The 20,119-nt window shown below is 37.2% G+C and overlaps 1 long non-coding RNA gene across 1 annotated transcript in view; it reads right to left on the reverse strand.

Annotated features, from left to right (window-relative positions):
* Window positions 1-369: 369 nt before the first annotated feature.
* LOC110350256 (uncharacterized) overlaps window positions 370-20,119 on the reverse strand; it is a 127,376-nt gene continuing 107,626 nt past the window's right edge. The window contains exons 8-9 of the long non-coding RNA XR_015442434.1: window positions 17,286-17,455; window positions 370-3,509 (exon numbers count right to left, since the gene is read on the reverse strand). This is a non-coding gene — a long non-coding RNA (uncharacterized LOC110350256). The remainder of the gene's footprint in view (window positions 3,510-17,285; window positions 17,456-20,119) is intronic.

Consider the following 20,119-nt stretch of genomic DNA (forward strand, 5'->3'; position numbering starts at 1 on the left):
CGGCCTTCATGCTATATATGCCTGAAAACCAAAATCTCAAAGACATGGAGAGACAAGCATTAAGAAAGGTGGTTGAAAAAATTTGAAATTAGGAAAGAAATACATGAAATAAAACTGATGCTTTGATAGGAAAACAACATTAATATTAATATATTAGTATATCTAAGATCCTTAAAGAGATAAAAAAAGAAATAACATGGTAGAGGAGAGAAACAGATTTTTATGAAATCCAAGTAGGCAAAATGGCTAAAATTAAATAAGAACAAGTTTTAATGGAAAAGAACAATTTAGCAATCTTGGAAACAAAAATATAATTATGAAAATAAAGCAATAAACAAATCAACCATAAGGCAGTTTCTAGATTGGACTTAATTAAAGAGAAAATTAGTGAATTGAAAGATAGTCTTGTGAAACTTACAAAACACAATGAGATAAAAGCATACAATGAAAGAGCACTTAGAATGAGACTAACAAAATGTTCTACATACATCTATAATAGTCCAGAGCACAATTTAGAGAAGGACAGAAAGCATTTGTATTTATTAAAATTCATGCCAAATTCCAAGTAGTAGGAATAAAAGCAAATCCAAACTTCCATTGTAATAAGATTTCAGAACATCACGGACAAAGAGAAAACTTTTTAAAGTTGCTAGAATGAAAAAATAAATAATCTTCAAAGAAAAAAGTATTAAATTTACAACAGATTTTTCATTTATAATAGATGCCAGAGACAGTGAAATATTCAAACTGCTAAGGGAAAATAATTTGTCAACCTGGATCTCTCAGCTGAAATGTCATTCAACAGTATGGAAAATAAAGACATTTTCAAAAATAAAATAATCATAGGTATTTAGTAAATGAACTAAAGTCGAAAAAAATGAACTCAAGGAGAAGGAATGAGCTATCAGAAACAACGGTGAACCAAAAAATTTATATATAATATTAGGATGGCAAATTCAATTAACTATTACCCATTTAAATAGTTACATAATTTTAAAAGAAATTAAGTAATTTAAAAACAATGGAACTTAAATTCTAGATAGAGTAATAAGTAAAATAGAAAGATTATAAGAAAATCACCAGTTGTTTGAGGGGGAGATAATAGAGGTATTAAATTGGATTAGGCTTTGAAGAGGCATTTATAATTGAAGAATGCATTGGAAAATATAAGGCTAAATAGGAAAACATGACAAAACCAATATGTATCTTCCTAACTAGCAGGTGGAGAGGGGAATTTTTTCAATCCCTCAAAACACCAGAAAAACCAAAGTGTGGTAAACAGAAAACACAAAATAAGATGATAAAAATAAGTTAAAAATACCATTAATGCAGAATTACATATACAACACAGTATTTATATGTTTTAAAACTCTAGGAAAGGAAGGATAGAAAGGGATGGAAGTGGGGTACCTAAAGGACTTTGACTACACAATTCATTTCTTTAAAAAATTATGTGACAAGTGTGACAAGAGGTTAATATTTCATAAATCTGGGTGATAGTTTCACAGCTATAGTTACCTTGGCAGCTGAAGTACCAAAATAACTATATTAGTCTATACCAAATAGACCATAACCTCCAATTTAATATATTTTTAAAAGATTTTCGGTCACATCAAATATATACGCTCTCAAATGAAATAGTAAAAGTTCTGCTTATATTTAATTTTCTGATAAAGTTACATGCACATATTTAAAACTTTGTTTTATATAAAACAAAATATTAATTTTGAATTATTGTCCTTTTTCTTATTAAGCAATTGTATTTAAACTCATCATTAATCTTTGACACCAGTGACTTTATTAGTAATCATACAGACATGTTTGAACCATCCATACTTTTATCTATGTATGATGCTGCCACTGGAAATATTTGAAGCTTCAAGTTCCCATTCTCACATTAAGGCAATTTTTTAGAAAATTCATCCTTTAGGGTTATATTCATTATCTGCAAAAGTAGACCTTTATTGCACTGCTTTTAAAAGTGATCCTTAAAAAATGAGCTTATATCAACATCTAACTCTTGCAACTGTGAGTCTTATGTCCCCAGGCATAATGACTAAATTTACATTAAATTTCTTTGCTTCCTTTTTAATCTATTCTGTCAGATGATCACCCCAAACTAGCATTGATTGAAATCATTTCTGCCTAATGAGTCTTGACCAAACACTTACTTTGTTGATCAAAACAAATATAATAGAGTAAATCAAAGTAGGGGAGACTGAAATGGCAATGAGAATTGGTTTATTTCTGGTATAACCTTATAGTCAGCCCTTTTTTTGGTATTTCAAACCCACAGGAATGTATAACAAATTGTATAAAATGAATTTATGTACATCCATCTCCCAGAAATGATGCCTGTTCTGAGCAATAATTTTGGTTTTTTTTATTTTTTAAAAAGTGGCCGCTAGTTAAAAACCCGGGAAATAGTTCAACAGAAAACAATTAAAAAAAAAAATCCTCTGAGTCTCAGATGGAAGAAAATGAACTGGCTTGGGACCTCAGGATTTGAAGAACAACACTGTGGTAAGCAGTTCCCTGGGTTTTCCGTTTTTCAATTTTTTATTGTTTACCAGGAAGAGGCAAAGCCAGCAGAAACTCAGCAGGGAGACCCATGCCCAGTGGCAGTAGTAGGCCAATCTACTCGCAGCAGTGACACAAAGAGAGCTCAGGAAGTCTATTCATTCCTTGACCCATAACAAGCAATAGCAGTGGGCAAAAGTGGGTCCTGAGTTAGACGATCTGGACTCAGTCAAAGTCAACCAAAGTGATCTGCATCAGCATTCCCTTGGTTAAATTTAGGCTCCTTTCTTTACAGACACATCACACTCAAGATTCCTCAGAAATACTGAAAGTCCATACATTGGCTTAATTGAGAAAATAAGGGGCAGGAGCCTGATCCTAAGATAAAGGAACAGGTTGAAGGAATCCAAACAGTACTTAAATTATCTACCTTAAAAAAAATAAAAAACTGGGCCCATTTGAGTAGACTAGGCTACTATCCTTCTAGGGGTGAGCCACCTTTTCCCAGGGTTTCCACCCCCTCAAGAGAAGAATACGTGTTTCCTGTTCCAGGAAATACGATACCTCTCCCTCTGGAGGACCACACTCTATTTCTTTAAGTGTGTACCTTTTAATTTCTGCCTAATAAAACCCTTCCCGTGCCTCTTATTGACCAGTCTTGAAAATTCTTTTTCCCCAACAGCAATCAGCAAACCTGTAAAATTATTCTACAGGAGGGTGGGTTAGGTTCCCTATCTCAGCTTCAGGAACCTCCTTTAGACCCTATCCAGTGAGAAGCTCATACCCCATACCAGTCAGCAACAGATACTTCATGCAAGTATCAATGGCAACAACAGGTTCCATGTTTCCCAGCCGTTGGCCTTGTGGCCAGTGCTAGTGTCTCCAGATCTTCCACCTAATGTCAAAAGGCCATCCAGACTCTGTGGCTCTTGGTCCTTCACTAAGTGGCAAAAGGTATACAGGAGGGCTCTTCGTTCCTCAAGAGGCACCTATGGAAATAGAATGAGAAGCCAGTGTCACAAGGTGACTGTTAACATGCCAGGGGAAATGTTCTTCTTGTAGGTCTGGAATCCCCCACTCCCCATTTAACATCACTGAGAAGCCCAGGGAAATACCTTCCACCCTTGAAAGTGGCACCAGCAAGGATCTAACAGAAGCTCAAACAGAGCCAAGTGAATAAAGCAGAGCAGAATATTATCACAAAGATTCATACAACTAAATTGTCATTGGAACTACAGCCCACAAAAGTAAAAAAGAACCTACAAGCTAAATGAAAACCAGGAAAATGACTACCGAAAGGAAGATTTAAATAGTCTCCTAAATAAAACCTTAAATGTCCAAGATACAGTTCAAAATTATTTATTATACTAAGAACCAGGAAAATCACAGCTTGAACCACAAAGATAATCAACTGATGCCAGTAACAAGATGAGTCAGATTTTAGAATATCTGACAAAGAATTTAAAGCAGCCACCATAAGCTAGCATCAGCAAATAATTATGAATTTGTTTGAAATAAATAAAAATGACCACAGTAAGGAAAAGAGATTTAACAAAAATACCAAATGGAAATTACAAAACTGAAATACAATAATTAAAAATTTAAAAGCCCTCACCAGATGGACTGGGAGTATAATGGAAATGACTGGAGAGAGAATTGTTAAGTTTGATTTTAAAAGTAATAAAATTTATTTAATCTGAATGACAATAATTACACTGTAAAAAAAAAAAAAGAACAGAAAATTAGTGACCTTTGGGGTAACAATGCAACAAAAACAAAATATCTAGATTCATATCATCAGAGTTCCAGAAGGATAGAAGAAAGATTGTAGGACCTAACAAATATAAGCTTCTTCACTTTGAAGAAATAATGGTTGAAAAATCCTCAAATTTGGCAAAACACCTAAACATGCAGATTCAACCTGAGTAAATCCCAAAGAGATAAACTCAAATAAATTTATATAAAGACAAATAATAATTAAACACCTGAAAATTAAAGCAAAGCAAAAAAGTCTTAAAATTTACCAGAGAGAAACAGTGTACTGCCTAAAGGGTACATCAGTTCAAACAACAGCTGATTTCTCACTGAACACCATTTAGGCCAAGTAGAAGTGGCATAAATTTTTTCAAGTGCTGAAGGAAAAGAACTGTCAGCTGTGAATTCTAAATCTGGTGAAGCTATACTTCAGGAATGAAGAAGAAATAAAGACATTCTTAGACAAAGGAAAAGTAAAAGCATGTATTCCTAGCAAACTTACCCTGAAAGAATGGCTAACGGAAACTTTCTGAGTGGAAAGGAAACTACAAAAGAAAGATGCAAACTTCAGAAAGAAAATAGAATAAGGCAGTGTGAAAGAATAAGGGCAAATGTAAGTAAGAGTATACTCTTTCTCATGAGTTTCTTTAATTGTATTTGACGGTTGAAGAAAAAATCCTAACAGCATCTTGTGTTAATGAATACACAGAAAATACCTGAGACAATCATACTTCAAAAGTGAGAAGGGTAAAGGGACATAAAAAGAAGACTGCAATCCTTAATTCATAGCAATAAAACACTGAACCCAGTAGAGTATAATAACTTACCTATGTGTATTATGATACCTAGAGCAGGCACTAAGAAAATTATTCAAGTTATACACTAAAAATTAATTAAAGTAAAATGGAATCATAAAATATATTCAAGTAACACAGAGAAAGGCAAGAACAGAGAAACAAAGAAATAGGAAACAGAAAAAAAACCAGAAAGCAAATAATAAAATGGAAGACTTAAATCTATAGATTGATAGTTACTTTAAATGGTAATGGTCTGAATACACCAGTCAAAAGATATGATTCTATAGATAAAATGTCATGACTCAACTATATATTTTTTAAAATAATCTCATGTCAAACACAATGACATAGGTACATTGAACACAAAGGAATAAATGCAAACATTAACTTTTAAAAAATAAACTTAGTTGTAATATCAGACAGAGTATGCGTCAGAGCAAAAACATTTTTACTAGGAAGAAAGAGGTGCATCACATTATTACAGAAAGATCAATTCCCCAAGAAGACGCAGAGCTTCAAAAGACACACAAAAAAACTGATAAAGCTGAAGGAAAAAATTGACGAATATACAATCATAGTTGGAAATTCTAATACTAAATTCTTTGCAATTGATAGAACAACTAGACAAAAAGCCAAGACAGAGAAGAACTGAAGAGCACCATCGACCAACAGGATCAATTGACATTTAGAGAACATCAGCAGAATGCAAATTCTTTTCAAGCAACCATGGAACATTCATCAAGATAGATTATATTATGGATCATAAAATGAACCTCTAAACATTTCTAAGTATTGAAATCATGCAGAGTATGTTATTCAAGTACAGCAATCAAAGCAAAAGTCATTAAGACAATTTTCAACAATTAGAAATTGTGCAACATACTTTTAAGCAATCCATGGACTCAAGAGCAAATATCAAAGAAAACTTAAAAATACATAGAAAACATTAAAATGAAAGTGCAACATCTCAAAATTTGTGGGATGCAGCTAAAGCATTTCTGAAAGGGAACCATATAACACTAAATGCATACATTTAGAAAACCAGAAGGTCTCAAATCACCGATATCAGTTTCTACCTCAAAAATCAAGAGAAATAAGAGCAAAATAAAGTCAAAGTAGGCAGATGAGAGTAAATAATAAAAAAATAAGAGCAGAAATAAATGAAATTGAGAACACACAAAATAGCCAATGAAACAAAAAGCTGGTTTTTGATGAAGCAATAAAATCAATAAACCCCTAGCAAAACTGACATACAAAGAGAAAAGGTACAAATCACAAATATCAAGAAGGGAAGAGATGTCACTAAACATCCTACAGCTATTAAAAAGGAAAATGAAGGAATACAAGGAATAACTTTATACTCATACATTTGACAACTTGGAAGAAAAGAACCAGTTTCTCAAACACTATGAATTGGCAAACCATAATCAAGGTGAAATAGGCACCTGATATACTACTATAATCACTGAATACATTAAAATTGTAATGTAAAGTTCTCCAAAAAGAAATATCCAAGTTCAAATAGATGGATACTTTTACCAAACACTTAAAATAATTACTGTCAATTTTACCCAATCTTTCCCAGAAAGTAGAAGAGGCAGTACATCTCAACTCATTTTATGAGGCCATTTTATATTTATACTAAGAGTAGAAAAACACAATACAAAAAACTACATGCCAATATGACCCCATGAACTTAGAAACAAAAATTCTCAATAAAACATTACCAAATCTAGGGCCAGGGATTTAGCTTAGTGGTTCAGCTGCCTGCCTCCCAAGTACAAGGTTCCGAGTTCGATTCCTGGTACCCAAAAGCAAAAAAGACAAAAAAAATTTGCCAAATCTAAATCCAATAATATGTACAAATAATTACATGACAGGATCAAGTGGAATTTATTCTAGCTATGCATATTCTAGTTATGTGACATTTAAAAATCAATCAATGCTACCCACCACATCAAGTAAAAAATAAAAAGTATGTCAGAAGAATTAGAAAAACAAACACTTGAAAATGAAGCATTTTTCATGATAAAAATTCTCAGGAAGTTATAAATAGAAGAGAACAGTAATAAAGAGTATATACAAGAAATCCAGAGCTAGCATCAAAATTACTGGTGAAAGACCATTCTCTCTTTAAGATTGGGAACAAAGTAAGAATGTTCATTTTCATCACTCATAGTGGCTAGATTATAGAAAGTTCTTGTTAGTGAAATATTCAAGGAAAAGAAAAGAAAGGCATAAAGATCAAAAAGAAAAATTCCCCCACTTGCAGATGATGTGATTGTGTATACAGAAAATTCCACTGCATATAGCAGAAAAATATTCTAGAACTAAGAAATGAGTTCAGTAAGGTTGCAGGATATGTGATCCATACATTTTATATACAAACAATGACCATGGGGAAAACAAAATTAAAACATAATATCGTTTCACTTGTCCATTTTTTGACAAGGTCCTTTATTTTGGGGGATCTAACTTTTTTGAGTTATTTATGTATTCTAGATACTTGTCCTGAAGCTGAGGAATAGCTGTTATAATTTTTTCCCATTCTGCAGGTTGTCTTTTCACTCTGTTGGTTGCTTCTCTTGCTGTGCAGAAGCATTTTAATCTGATATGATCTGATTTGTTTATTGGAACTATTTCCTCATAAATATCACATCACTTCTTTTATATGAGAAAAGAAAAATATAAAAAGGAGCAAAATAAGAGATAGGTTATAGGAAGTAGGGGATAGATGTTTCTGAAATGGGAAGGGGATCAAAAGATGGTAGGATGGGGAGGGAGGAGAGGGAAAGAGGATAAAGAAAAGAATTAAGGCAGGCCACCATAGCACCGCTCCCAGGGCAGAGGAGGTGAGCCAATCTCAGTGCCCAGGAGGAGGCTCCCGGCCTGCCATAGCATAGCTCCCAGCGCAGAGGAGGCGAGCCATGCGGGCACCAGCAGCACCCCCCACCCCCGTGAAAATGAGAAGACACATAAACAAGCCTCAAAAACAGACTTCCAGATCACCTACAGCAACCCCAAAGGGAAACGAGATGGAACAATCTGATATGCAACAACCTGGACTCCCTGAACTGGCAACAAAAGAGGATCTGGAAAAAACGAAATCAGAAATAATTTCTCACATAATCGTGGAGATTGTGCCCATATTACAAGACATGACTAATAAATCTAGAGAGGTCACAGATAAAAAAAATAGAGAAGCTGAGGAACATGATGGAATCCCAACATAGGAAACAAATGGAATCCATAAAACAGATGCAGACACATTTCCAGAAGATTAAAAACTTCATTGAAAGTTTATGCAGCAGAATGAGCCAGTGTGAGGACAGAATTTCAGATATAGAAGATAAGATTGCAATTAGTGACAAAGCAAAGAAAATTTTCTTTAAAATTGTAAGGGACCATAAGAAATCAATCCAGCAGCTGCTAGATGATGCAAAGAAGACTAACATAAGATTGATCATAGTCAATGAAGAAACAGGAGAGAGGGCAGATGACATAAAAAATGTTTTCACAGAAGTGATGGCAGAAAACTTCCCAAGCAGGGGAAAAGAACTTGACATACAGATAAGTGAGGCATATAGGACTCCAACCAGCCTTGATCAAAAAAAAATCTATGCATAGGCATATAATAGTTAAGATTCTAGAAACCCAACAGAAGAAAAAATTTCTACAAGCAGTTAAAGAAAACAAACAAATCACATACAAAGGAAAGCCCATCAGAATCATAGCAGACTTCTCAACACAAACCATTAAGGCAAGAAGAGCTTGGACTGATCTCTTTCAAGCCCTAAAGGAAAACAGCCTCCAACCCAGATTGATGTACCCTGCAAAACTATCTTTCAAAATTGATGGAGAAATAAGATACTTTCATGACAAAGAACACCTTAGGAACTTCATGAATACCAAACCAGCACTCCAAAAAAAATTTTTTTCTTTTGGTACCGGGGATCGAACTCAGGACCTTGCCCTTGCAAGGCAGGTGGCAGAACCACTGAGCTAAATCCCCAGCCCAACTCTAAAAAATTTTACACAATATCCTAGGAAAAGACAATGAGGATCACAACCCCAGGAAGCAAAGCAGAATGAATCCATTGGGCGTGACAAGAAATTAAACACAGAGGGGGAGAATCCAACAAAAAGAAAAAGTCATGACAATGATAAGTCAATACTGATCAGTTATAACCATCAATGTTAATGGTGTCAATTCACCAATCAAAAGAAATAGACTGGCAGAATGAGTCAAGAAGCAAGATCCAACAATATGCTGCATACAAGAAACACACTTAATTCGAAAAGAAGCTCATAGACTGAAAGTTAAAGGGTGGAAAACAATACTCCATGTGAAAGGAACCCTCAAAAAAGCAGGAGTAGCTATCCTCTTTGCAGATCAAGTGGATTTCAAACTAAAATCTGAAACACTTCTAGTCCCAAGAATTTCAGATAAGGGATAGTCAACTTATATGTACAAATCTATTGTGAACAATATGTTTTCATTCCTCTTTAAGTAAAAATTTAAGAACAGAACTGTTGATTCTTAACAGTCATACAAGTAATTTCTATATTGTTTTCCAAAATGGTTTTATCATCTTACATTCACATTAGCAGTATTCAAAAGTTCTAACTGTTTCACACCTAAGCTGACATCTGTTCTTTTAAAACTTTTAACTTCATCTCCTTAATGAGTGTATAATTCAATCTTGTTACTGTACTGATTAGTATTTTTCTGATTCTAATGTTGCACACCTTTCCTTGTGCTGTACTGGCTATTTATCATCTTCTTGGGTCTACTTTTTAATTGGGTTGTCTATTAATTAGCTGTAAGAGTTCTTTATATATTCTAGCCATAGGTTATATGTATTATAAATATGGTCTGCTTAAGGACTACTTTTCATTTTCTTAACGATGTCATTTAAAGTTCTAAATTTTGATAGAATCTCATTTATCAATTTTTTTCTTTTATACATCATGTTTTTGTGTCCTAGGAAATTTTTGCCTATTCTAAATTCATGAATATTTTCCCTTATAATTTCTTCTTACAGTTTTATAGTTTTAGTCTTTCATATTTAGGTTCATAGATCCTTTCAAGTTCTTTATGTATGGAAATAAAGGGTTGAGGTTAATTTTTTACATACAGATAACAGGTGTTCTAGTACCATTTGCTGAAAACACTATCTTTGTCTCTGCTCTTGAGATGAGTTTATTTTCTATAAAATGTTAATGATAAATAATCTTTCAAAACTCAGTGGACCATATATGTGTGGTTCTATTTTCAGATTTTCTGTTTTATTCCAATGATCTACATGTCTTTCCTTATACCAACACTGCTTTGATTACTGTAGCTTTAGAGGAAGTCTTAAAATTAGGTAATAAGGGCTAGGGATTTAGCTGAGTGGTTCTGCTGCCTGCCTCGCAAACGCAAGGTCCTGTGTTCGATCCCCAGTACCAAAAACAAAAAAACAAAAAAAGAATTAGGTAATAAATGTCTTCCAACACTGTTTTTTTTTTCTTTTTTCTTTTCTAGGTCCTTTGTACTCCTACATAACTTTTAAATTTCAATATCCAATTCTTCATTTATAGCAAGTATACACAGAACTGAATTTTTATATATACCTTGTGTTTTCTAATTCTGCTAAATTCAAATACAAGTTCTAGGGGCTCCTAGAGATTTCTTAGTATTTTCTCTGTAGATGATCATTTCATCTACATATAAAGATTTTACTTCTACCTTGCCAGTCCTATCCTAATTGTGTCATTTTATGGCCAGGCTATTTTGGTTTGGGCCTATGTTTTAAAGTTTAATGGGCAGATGCAGAGTACACATATCTGCCCATGTTCCCCACCTTAGGGAGAAAGCATTGTATCTTTTCCATTCATATAAGGCATTTTTGCTGAAGTATGGAGTGCATGTCTTATCTGTTGAGAAGGTTCTGTTCTACTTCTAGTCTCCTGATAGCTTTTTACCATGAACAGCTGTAGAATTTAGTCCAATACTTTTTCTGCAACTACTGAGAGGATCATATGGCTTTGTCCTTTCCTCTGTTAAAATGATGACTTTTGGGGGTGGATCTTCCAATGCTGAACCAACACTGCTATCCCTATAATAAAACCACTTTCTACAAACTGCCAGATCTGACTTCTAACAGTTTGTTTTGTTAAACAAATTTCTATCTATGTTCATACTTTTTTCTTCTATTATATTTATCCAGTTTTAGGATTAGCACAATGTTGATTTCCTAAAATGAGGGCAGAATTGTTCCTTCTTTTTTTCTGCTTTAAATGTTTGATATAAGTCATCAGTTAAAATATATATGAGCCTGTTGTTGTCATATAGATAGGTTTTCAAGCTAGGAATATACTTTCTTTAACAAGTGCTATTCAAATTTTATATTTCCTCCAGAGTCAGTTTTATTAATTTGTCTTCCAAGGCACTTCTTAGAAGTTGTCAAGTTTATTTCAAAAAGGATTTTAAAAATATGCTTTCTATATCCTTTTAAATTCTGTAAAATCTGTGGTAATGTCTCCTAGATGTTGATACTGTAATTTTAAAAATGTATAATTAATATTGTGTAATAGGAAGAAAAGGTCTAAAGGAGTAGGGGAAGTGGGAGGGGTAGGGGAAAGGAAAGACGGGAAAAGAAAAAATATGAGAAAAGGAAAAAAATGGAAACAAAGTCTTTGCAAATAGAGAAGGGTGGAGGGGGTGAAGGGAGGGCAGGGGAAGGGGAAAAAATAACAACCAAGATACATCATGTAAAGTACAAGATCCCAATGATGAATGTAACTATTTTATATCTAAAATGTATCAATAAACTTAATGGAAAAAAAAGAAAAGAATTAAGATATGTTATGTACATGTACCAACTTCCCACAAGGAATGTAAACATTGTGTACTACAAACATGTACTAATAAAAAATAATTAAAAATGAAATAGACAGGGCCGGGGATTTAGCTCAGTAGTTCCGCCACCTGCCTCGCAAGGGCAAGGATCTGAGTTTGATCCCTGATACAAAAAAAAAATGAAATAGACAAAGACAAATAATAATACCATTTACAATAACTCAAGGTGATTGTAAATACTTACAATCTTAGGTATGTACTTTACAAAACATTTGTAGGAACCCTATGTTGTAAGAAATTCTTAAGTATATACTTACAAGACATTTCCAAATCTGTATGCTGAACATCACAAAATGATGATATAAAAACAAAGACCTAAATGAATTAAAAGAATCATACCACAGTGATATATGTGCACCCATGTTCACAGCAGCACAATTTGTAATAGTTAAAATTTGGAAACAACCCAAGTGCCCACCAACTGGAGACTGGATAAAGAAAATGTGGTTCATTTTTATAAAATGGAGTACTACTCAGCCATAAAAAATGAGAAATTTGAGACATTTATAGCTAAATGGATGCACATTGAGGCGATACTTGTAAGTGAAATAAAGAGGACACACATGTGTAAATACCTAATAGTTTCTCTAGTGTGAGAAACTGAAAGTGTAAGTAAGGACTAAAAGGTATAATAGATAATGTGAAATAGGAAACAAGGTCTAAAGGGGAAGGGGAAGTGGGAGGGGTAGGGGAAAGGAAAGAAGGGAATGGAATTAATATGAGAAAATGAAAAATGGAAACAAAATATTTGTAAATAGGGAGGGGTGGAGGGGTTGAAGGGAGGGCAGGGGAAGGGGGAAAAATAAGAACCAAGAGAGACTATGTAAAGGTGCAAATTTTCAATGATGAATGTCATTATATTGTATACCTAAAATGTACCAATAAAATTAATTTAAAAAGAACAAACAAAGACCTAATAAATGGAGAAACAATCCAATAGTGGATTAGAAGACTCAGTATAATAAAGATGTCAATTTTCTTGAAATTGTTACATAAGTTTAATGCAATTCCAGTCAAAATCCCAGCAAGATTTTTTGTAGATCTAGACAAACTTTAAAAATTTATGTGGAAAGGCACAAGCCCTAGGACAGCCAAGACAATATTAAGAAAAAAATGATAAAATGGGAGGAACTTCTCTACTAACTTTTTAAGTTTTATTTTATTTTCATTTATGAAAATAAACATTTACTTAGTATAATAAAAATCACAATAAATTATTAATTGTAATTTCTAAATTAGTAGTTTTGACTTCCTAATGCACTTTTAAAATATTTTTCCTATAGTTTTTAATTATTTCCTCTTTAATTGTCACCTTTATGAAAGTTGTTTTGTTATATGTTCTATAGTGAGAATTGAAAGACAAATTGGTGTAAAAATAGACACAGATCAATGGAACAGAACAGAGAATCCAGAAAAAGACACATACAAATATACCCTACTAAATTTTGATTAAGGTCCAAAAATAATTTAATGGAGAAAGAATAAATTTTCAAGAAATAATGCTAGAAAAATTTGACATCTATAGGGAAAAGAAAGAAAGAAAAGAGATAGAAAAGAAAAGGTTAGGTCAAGGTTACTTAACCTAAACCTTATAGCTTATAGAAAAATTAGCTAAAGATGGCTCACAGATGCCTAGGGATTGGGGTGTAGGAGATGTAGAACAGTGGTAGAGCATTTCTCCTATATGTATGAGGCCTTGGGTTCTATTCCCATCAAATAAAAAGGGAGGGATCATAAAGTTAGTTAAAGTGAAGCATGAAAATATAACATAAACGCTTAGGAGAAAACAGAAAATTTGTGTGATAGAGAGCTAAGCACAAAATTACTAGACTTGACACCCAAAACACAATCAGTAGAATGAAAAATGGATAAATTAGACCTCATCCAAACAACTTTTGCTTGGTGAAACACCCTGTTGTGAGGCTGAAAAGGCAATGTACTGATGGGAAGGTTGCAAATCACATATTTGACACAAAGGACTAGTATTTATGATATATGTATAAAGAACTCTTGCTGGGCATGGTGGCACATTCCTGTAATTCCAGCACTGTGCAAGACCAAGGCAAGTGGATTGTAAGTTCAAGCCCAGCCTACGCAATTTTGCAACTTAATGAGACCTTGTCTCAAAATAAAAAATAAAAAAGAGCTGGGCATATTGCTCAGTGTGAATCCCCACTGTCAAGGAAAAAAAACCCCGAAACTACAACTATCATACAACGTAACAATTGCATTCTTTGGCTAGTGCGGTTTCCAAGGAAATGAAAATTTATGTTCACAGAAAATTATGTATACGAAATTTCATAGTAGTATACATAAAAGCCTAAGTCTGTAAACAATGTCCTTTAGCAAATGGATAGTTAAACTGTGTAATATCCATAGCATGGAATAATACTTAATAATAAAAAGGAATAAACTATTGATGCACACAACAACTTGAATGAAATTTGATAGATTATGCTGAGTGAAAAAAAAGCCAATCTCAAAGGGCTACATACTATATGAATCATATGTACTGTATGATTTTGAATTGAAAAATTTTAGAAATACAGGAAAGATTAGGGGTTGTCAAGGGTTAAGCATAGGTCAAGCTAGAGAAGGAAGGAGGTGGAGTTAGCAACAAAGTGGTCCTTGTCATGATGGAACTAATCCGTATTTTGGGGGGAGTACTGGGGTTGAACCCAGGGCCTTCCCACTGAGCTACATCCACAGCCCTTGTTAATTTGTGTGTGTGTGTGTGTGTGTGTGTGTGTGTGTGTGTGTTTTAAGCCAGGGTCTCATTAAATTGCTAAGTTTCCCAAGTTAGGCTTGAATAGTGATTCTCCAGTCTCAGCCTCCAGGGTGCTGAGATTACAGGTGCATGCCACCTGGCCGGCCTGTTCTGTATCCTCACTTGTAGGGACAGGCACAGGAACCTACCCATGTGATAAAATTTCATAGAGCTAAATATACAAATACATACACAAGTAAAACTGGGAAAGTCTAACCATCAGTGGATTATGTCAAGTCAATATGCTTGTGAGGTTGTACTATGGCATTGTGAAGTGTTAACATTGGAGGAAACTGAATGAAATGTACAAGCAGATTTCTTTGTATTATTTCTTACCATTGTATGTGGATACATAATTATCTTTCAATAAAAATCAACAACACTGCAAATTAGACCTTTCTCCTCCCCTTCCCTCCCTGACTCCCCCCTCCCCTACCCCGGTATTTGTTAAACATTTACCAGCATGTAGAATCCCCTTCTGGTGGAAGAATGGACTTTGTATTCATAGAGCTCATCGGGATTTATTTCCTGAATGTCTCACAGGAGACAAAATAGGGGACTAGAAGCAATCAAAGAGCCTGTGGCTTTGGGAGAGTAGTTTTCTTTCCCTTGTTTTTGGTTTCCTCATCAGTAAAATTAAGTTATTACTAGAGGGAAGGAAAGTGAACACCTACAGAGAATCTATTTATACCTATGTCTCTTTCCCTGGCCCTCTATGGTTTGAATGGGATTTGTCTCCCAAAGTTTCATGTACTGGAAGCTTAGTTCCCAGTAGCAGTATCAAGGTGGTATAGCTTTAAGAAGTAGGGCCTAGCAGAAGGTGGTTAGGACATTGAGGATGCTGCCTTCAGAAGGGATTAATGTAGTTCTCATGGGACCCTGGTTAGGTTCAACTAGAGTGTCTTGCATGTGACCCTTTCCACACACATTCCCATCATTATGATACCAGCCATTGGGCTAGGGATTTAGCTCAGTGGTTTCACCGCCTGCTGCACAAGTGCAAGGACCCAAGTTCGATCCCCCGTACCAAAAAAAAAAAAAAGCCATCCATCACAAGGCCCTCACCAGATCTGAGCAGAAGCCAGAATCATGCTCCTGGATCCCCAGAACCGTGAGCTAAATAAACCTCTTTTCTTTATAAAGTACGCAACCTCAGGTATTTTGTTATACCAAGTAGAAAATAGACTGATAGGCACTATGAGTTTCTACGTTATGGATGGGAAAACAGAGGCTGAGATACATGCCTGCCAAAGAACAGAGCTGAGGTTAAAGACCAAAGCCCAGGTTCTTTTTTTTTTTAAACATTTTTTCTTAATACTGTAATTTAGAAATTTTAGGCATTTTTGTCTGACTGCTGGATAACAAATATATTTTCATATGTAATGTGCACTAACCTAACACTTTCACTTTTCATGTTTAATTCTTTTTTTTGTTAAATTCTTTTGTTGGTACATTTTAGGTATACAACACAATTACATTTCTCATTGAAGCCCAGGTTCTTTTCATTATTGCCTGCTGCCTGGAAGCCTTGAGCCTAAATCTTAAATAAGGCAGCCTCCCCTGGGAGAAGGTGAATTGGGAAGAGGGAATGTCCCATCTTCTGAGTGGAGCAGGTTGGAAAGGATTTAGCCCAACCCCACTAAGCACGTAAGGTTGCACCAGAAGCCACAGACTTCATGAGGCTGGTCTCCTTCCATTCACACTATCCTGAGTGCTCAGGGGTGGCTGCTCGTTTCCCCTGGTTTGGTGTCTATTCCCATGGTTGCCTGTACCGCAAATGCAAGAGAGCCCCAAAGGCCAAGCACACTTCCCTTACAGAGTGGGCAGGCAGAGGATTCTGGTCAGTGGCTGTGAGCCACAAAAATGGAGGCATCAACCCTGGATGGCCAGGCCCAGAGGCCAGGACTGAGCCATGAAGAAAGCAAGAAATATTGCCCTGAGTTGGAGACTACATTGCTCAAGAGATTGAATTCTAATTGTGGGCAATCTCCTCCCAAACTCTTTTCTCTCAGACTCTTCAGCTGTACTGCCCATTATAGTCAAAGGCAAGGTAGTTCAGTGGTTAGAGCCCTGAGCTAGAGATCAGGACACATGAACTTTACCCAGTCCTACAACTTTCCTCTAAGACTTTAGATCATCCTTTTTTTTCCCTCTGCAAGTCTATGCTCTCATCCACAAAATGAGGGTGTAAGGTTAGGGGTCTCCAAGGCTTCTCTAAGCTCTGGCAGCCCGCGTGGTGAAGGTAGGCTCTAAGATCCACATACAGGGCCTGCCTGAATCCACCACAGATCACAAACATTATTGGAACAGAAGTCCTAGTCGGATTTCATTTTTCTCCCAAGGCTGTTTATTGCCTAACAAAATGTACTTAGTGGTAAAATCGTGACTGTGATGTAAAGTGTAGGCTACAAACCCAGAGACAAAAGAGGGGGGAGGGGTAGGCAGGACAGAGTCAGAAGAGGGAGGACTATGTAGAGGGTCAGGAAGCCTCAAATTCACAGGAGCCCCTCATGAACATGGGCACCATTCCTTATTTATGCACCTCCTCTGCCCTGTCTGGGTTCCGCGTGGTCTCCCCTTCTTGTTAGCTTTTCAGCTGCACACCAGGCCCCAGCTGGCAGTGGCTAATTGCAATCAGCAGGTGAGAAATGTAGGTTCTCCGAAAAGGAATTATCTCCAGCGCTGGGAACCATTCTGGGAAATGTAACAGACCTGGGAAGAGAGGGGGAGATGTTTAAAAGCTGAACTTCTGTGAAAAGCATTAATTGAAAAAGACAGCACCGCGCACCAGGAACCCATGACTCGCTCGCCTGAAAATATAATGAAGCAACTTAGTGTGGAAGGAAAGATGGGGGAGCATTTCCATTTCTGCACAAGCAGCTCCTGCCTCGTGCACACAAGCTCTGCCTGCCCTCTTTTTCCAAGAGACCCAGAGAGCACAAAGGTTTGTTCTCAGAGTTTCATCTTTTACCTTTCTGTTTTTCTGCATGAGTAAAATCACTTCACTGAGCTAAGGACTTTTTATTTATGTTTTAAAGAGTGACTTCACACAATCCACTGTGAAGCTGTATGACTTGAGAAATAAGGTTCAGAATTGGTTCACAGTCTCCTGAGGTCACCCAACACCCAGGTGTTCATTTGGTTTTGTGCCAAGGGAGGGAGTGGGCTGTGGGTGCAGCCATGTACCCCGAGAGGCTGTTCAGCTCCTTGGGGAGGCAAGAGACCCGTAAAGTTCAAAGTCTTGGATGGAGGCTCGCCTTGCCCTCAGGCCTAAGCTGGGCTCCTGTCAGAAGCACCTGGGACAGGCAAAAAGCCCAGGTGGCCTTGCTGGCCTCACCACCTGGCCCTGTAAACGCCCACCTGCTCACCTACAGAATCGGCTTCTCTTTGTGTGTTATCAGGAGAGGGAGTGAAAAGCGTACCAGAGGGGTGATTTGAATTTCATTTTCTCAATATGTCCCCCTGTGGGGAACACTGCGTGGCATGCATGCCGATTCAAAGAAAACTGCCTCTCTCGCGGGGGACCAAGCATAGGCATGGGCAGCTCACATTGCACAGGGCTGTGGAGCGCCCTGAAAACCGCCTGAGGGGGTCACACAATGGAGCGGGGGCTGGCCCCACAGCCTTTACGGAGGAGCCATGTGATTTGGATGGGCCTCAGAACCCTGTGGATCACAGTGTCCTTGCCTATAAAATGAGCAAATTGTACACTGCGACCCTTCACCTCGCTTTGCCTCTCAGATTCCATAAACGGCAAGTGATAAGATGGGGCTACAAACACAAACGATTCACTCCTCAAAAGAAATGTTTCCTGGGTTTTCTTGGAGGGTAGGTGGCTTTGTTTTCCCTTCCTTTTGGTTGTTTGTAGGACAAAGGGGAGGGAGAGGTTAGGATCTGGAACTGATCTCAAAAGGAACCACAATCCCTGGTGGGAGGTCACAGTAAGGACAGACACTCTGATGAGGCTGGGGAATCTTTGTCCACCTGCAAGTGCCCCCTCCCCCCAACTCTCCAGGCACCCCAAGAGCCAAAGGAATGTCAGAAGAGGATTAAAGGCCCCCCGGGGGGAGGAGATAAAGAGGCCCCAAGACCTTCAGCCTTGGAGCCAAACCCCAAGCTTTGTGATCAAAAGACAAACAGCCATTCCCACCGGGTCTCTCAAATCCGCTGAGCGGCACAAATGTTTCCTCTTTATAAACAAGCTTACCTGAAGAGGCGAAGCACACCAGACCTTGAAATCCAATGCAGTTTTTGGCAGACCCCTCAGGAGAAACTGCTGCAGACAGCTTATCAAGTGCCTTTCTCACTTCTCTCAGAAATGAGATGTCCAAGTTTGGACATAAACCGAAAACAAACAAAATCAGCCTGCCTCTTCATGCCTGCTTCCCCATTCTGACACAGGGAAGGTTGAGACTATGAGAAGGTTTAGAATTGGAAGCTGCTGAAAGGATTTTAGAGAGGCCTGTGGGTGGAGAAGGGAAGCAGAGAGCCTGCAGCCTCCTTCCAACAAATACTGGGCTCTGTTCCACCGGCTTCTCAATTCTAGGGGGCGCAATTCACAGCAAAGCCTGCCAAGCTTTAATACAAAACTAATGGTACCCGGAGGAGTAGGCAAGACAAAGGTCTCAAAAACTGCCCACTACGTGCCACCACTTGGATACAGCAGAGCACTGACAGAGCACATCTGTGCCCTAGTGAAGCTCTATGCTCATGATGCATCTGTATAGCACAGTAGAAGGAAATTCTGCTATAATGAGAACACCCAAGGGAGAGGGATACAGGGTATTGTGATTTCTATAGAGTCTGTTGGTCAGGGAAGGCCTCACTGAGATGACTTTGATCAAAGACATGAAGGACTGACAGTGAGCCCTGCCTTCAGGCTTTCTGGGATAAGAGGGATCTGGGTAGAGGGGACAGTGAATGCAAATGTCCCAAAGGCAAAGCATGTCTGGCAGAGCCAAAGTGCACCACAGAAGCCAGTGGAGCCCAAATAGAGAGACTGAGGGTGTCTGGGCAGGCCCTTGGTGCAATAGAGAATCACAGAACATGGCAGCAGGTGCCCCACCGCATACACAATGCCCCATTAGCCTGCTCTGTTTGGTTTCAATCTCAGTCACCTCTAGAGGCTCATGGGCTGGTTCTCCATTAACTAACACCTAATCTCAGATAGAGTCCCATTTAGTTAATAAGCAACTAGGGGTGATACCCAAACCCCCTCCCTCCCTGGCTCCTTGGATCGCCTGCACTTCAGTGACCACGGCTCTAAAGATTAGCCAGGCCTCAGACCTCCAAACAGCCATGGGAGTGCCTTAAGACTGACAGCTGTGGAATCCTCTCTGTGATGAAGTGTTGGGGACCTAATACCACAGGGTCTCC

This window comes from Heterocephalus glaber, unplaced genomic scaffold, assembly GCF_053883595.1.
Source record: "Heterocephalus glaber isolate CG9 unplaced genomic scaffold, H.glaber_assembly_v1.0 deba00001547, whole genome shotgun sequence".
Taxonomy (NCBI): domain Eukaryota; kingdom Metazoa; phylum Chordata; class Mammalia; order Rodentia; family Bathyergidae; genus Heterocephalus; species Heterocephalus glaber.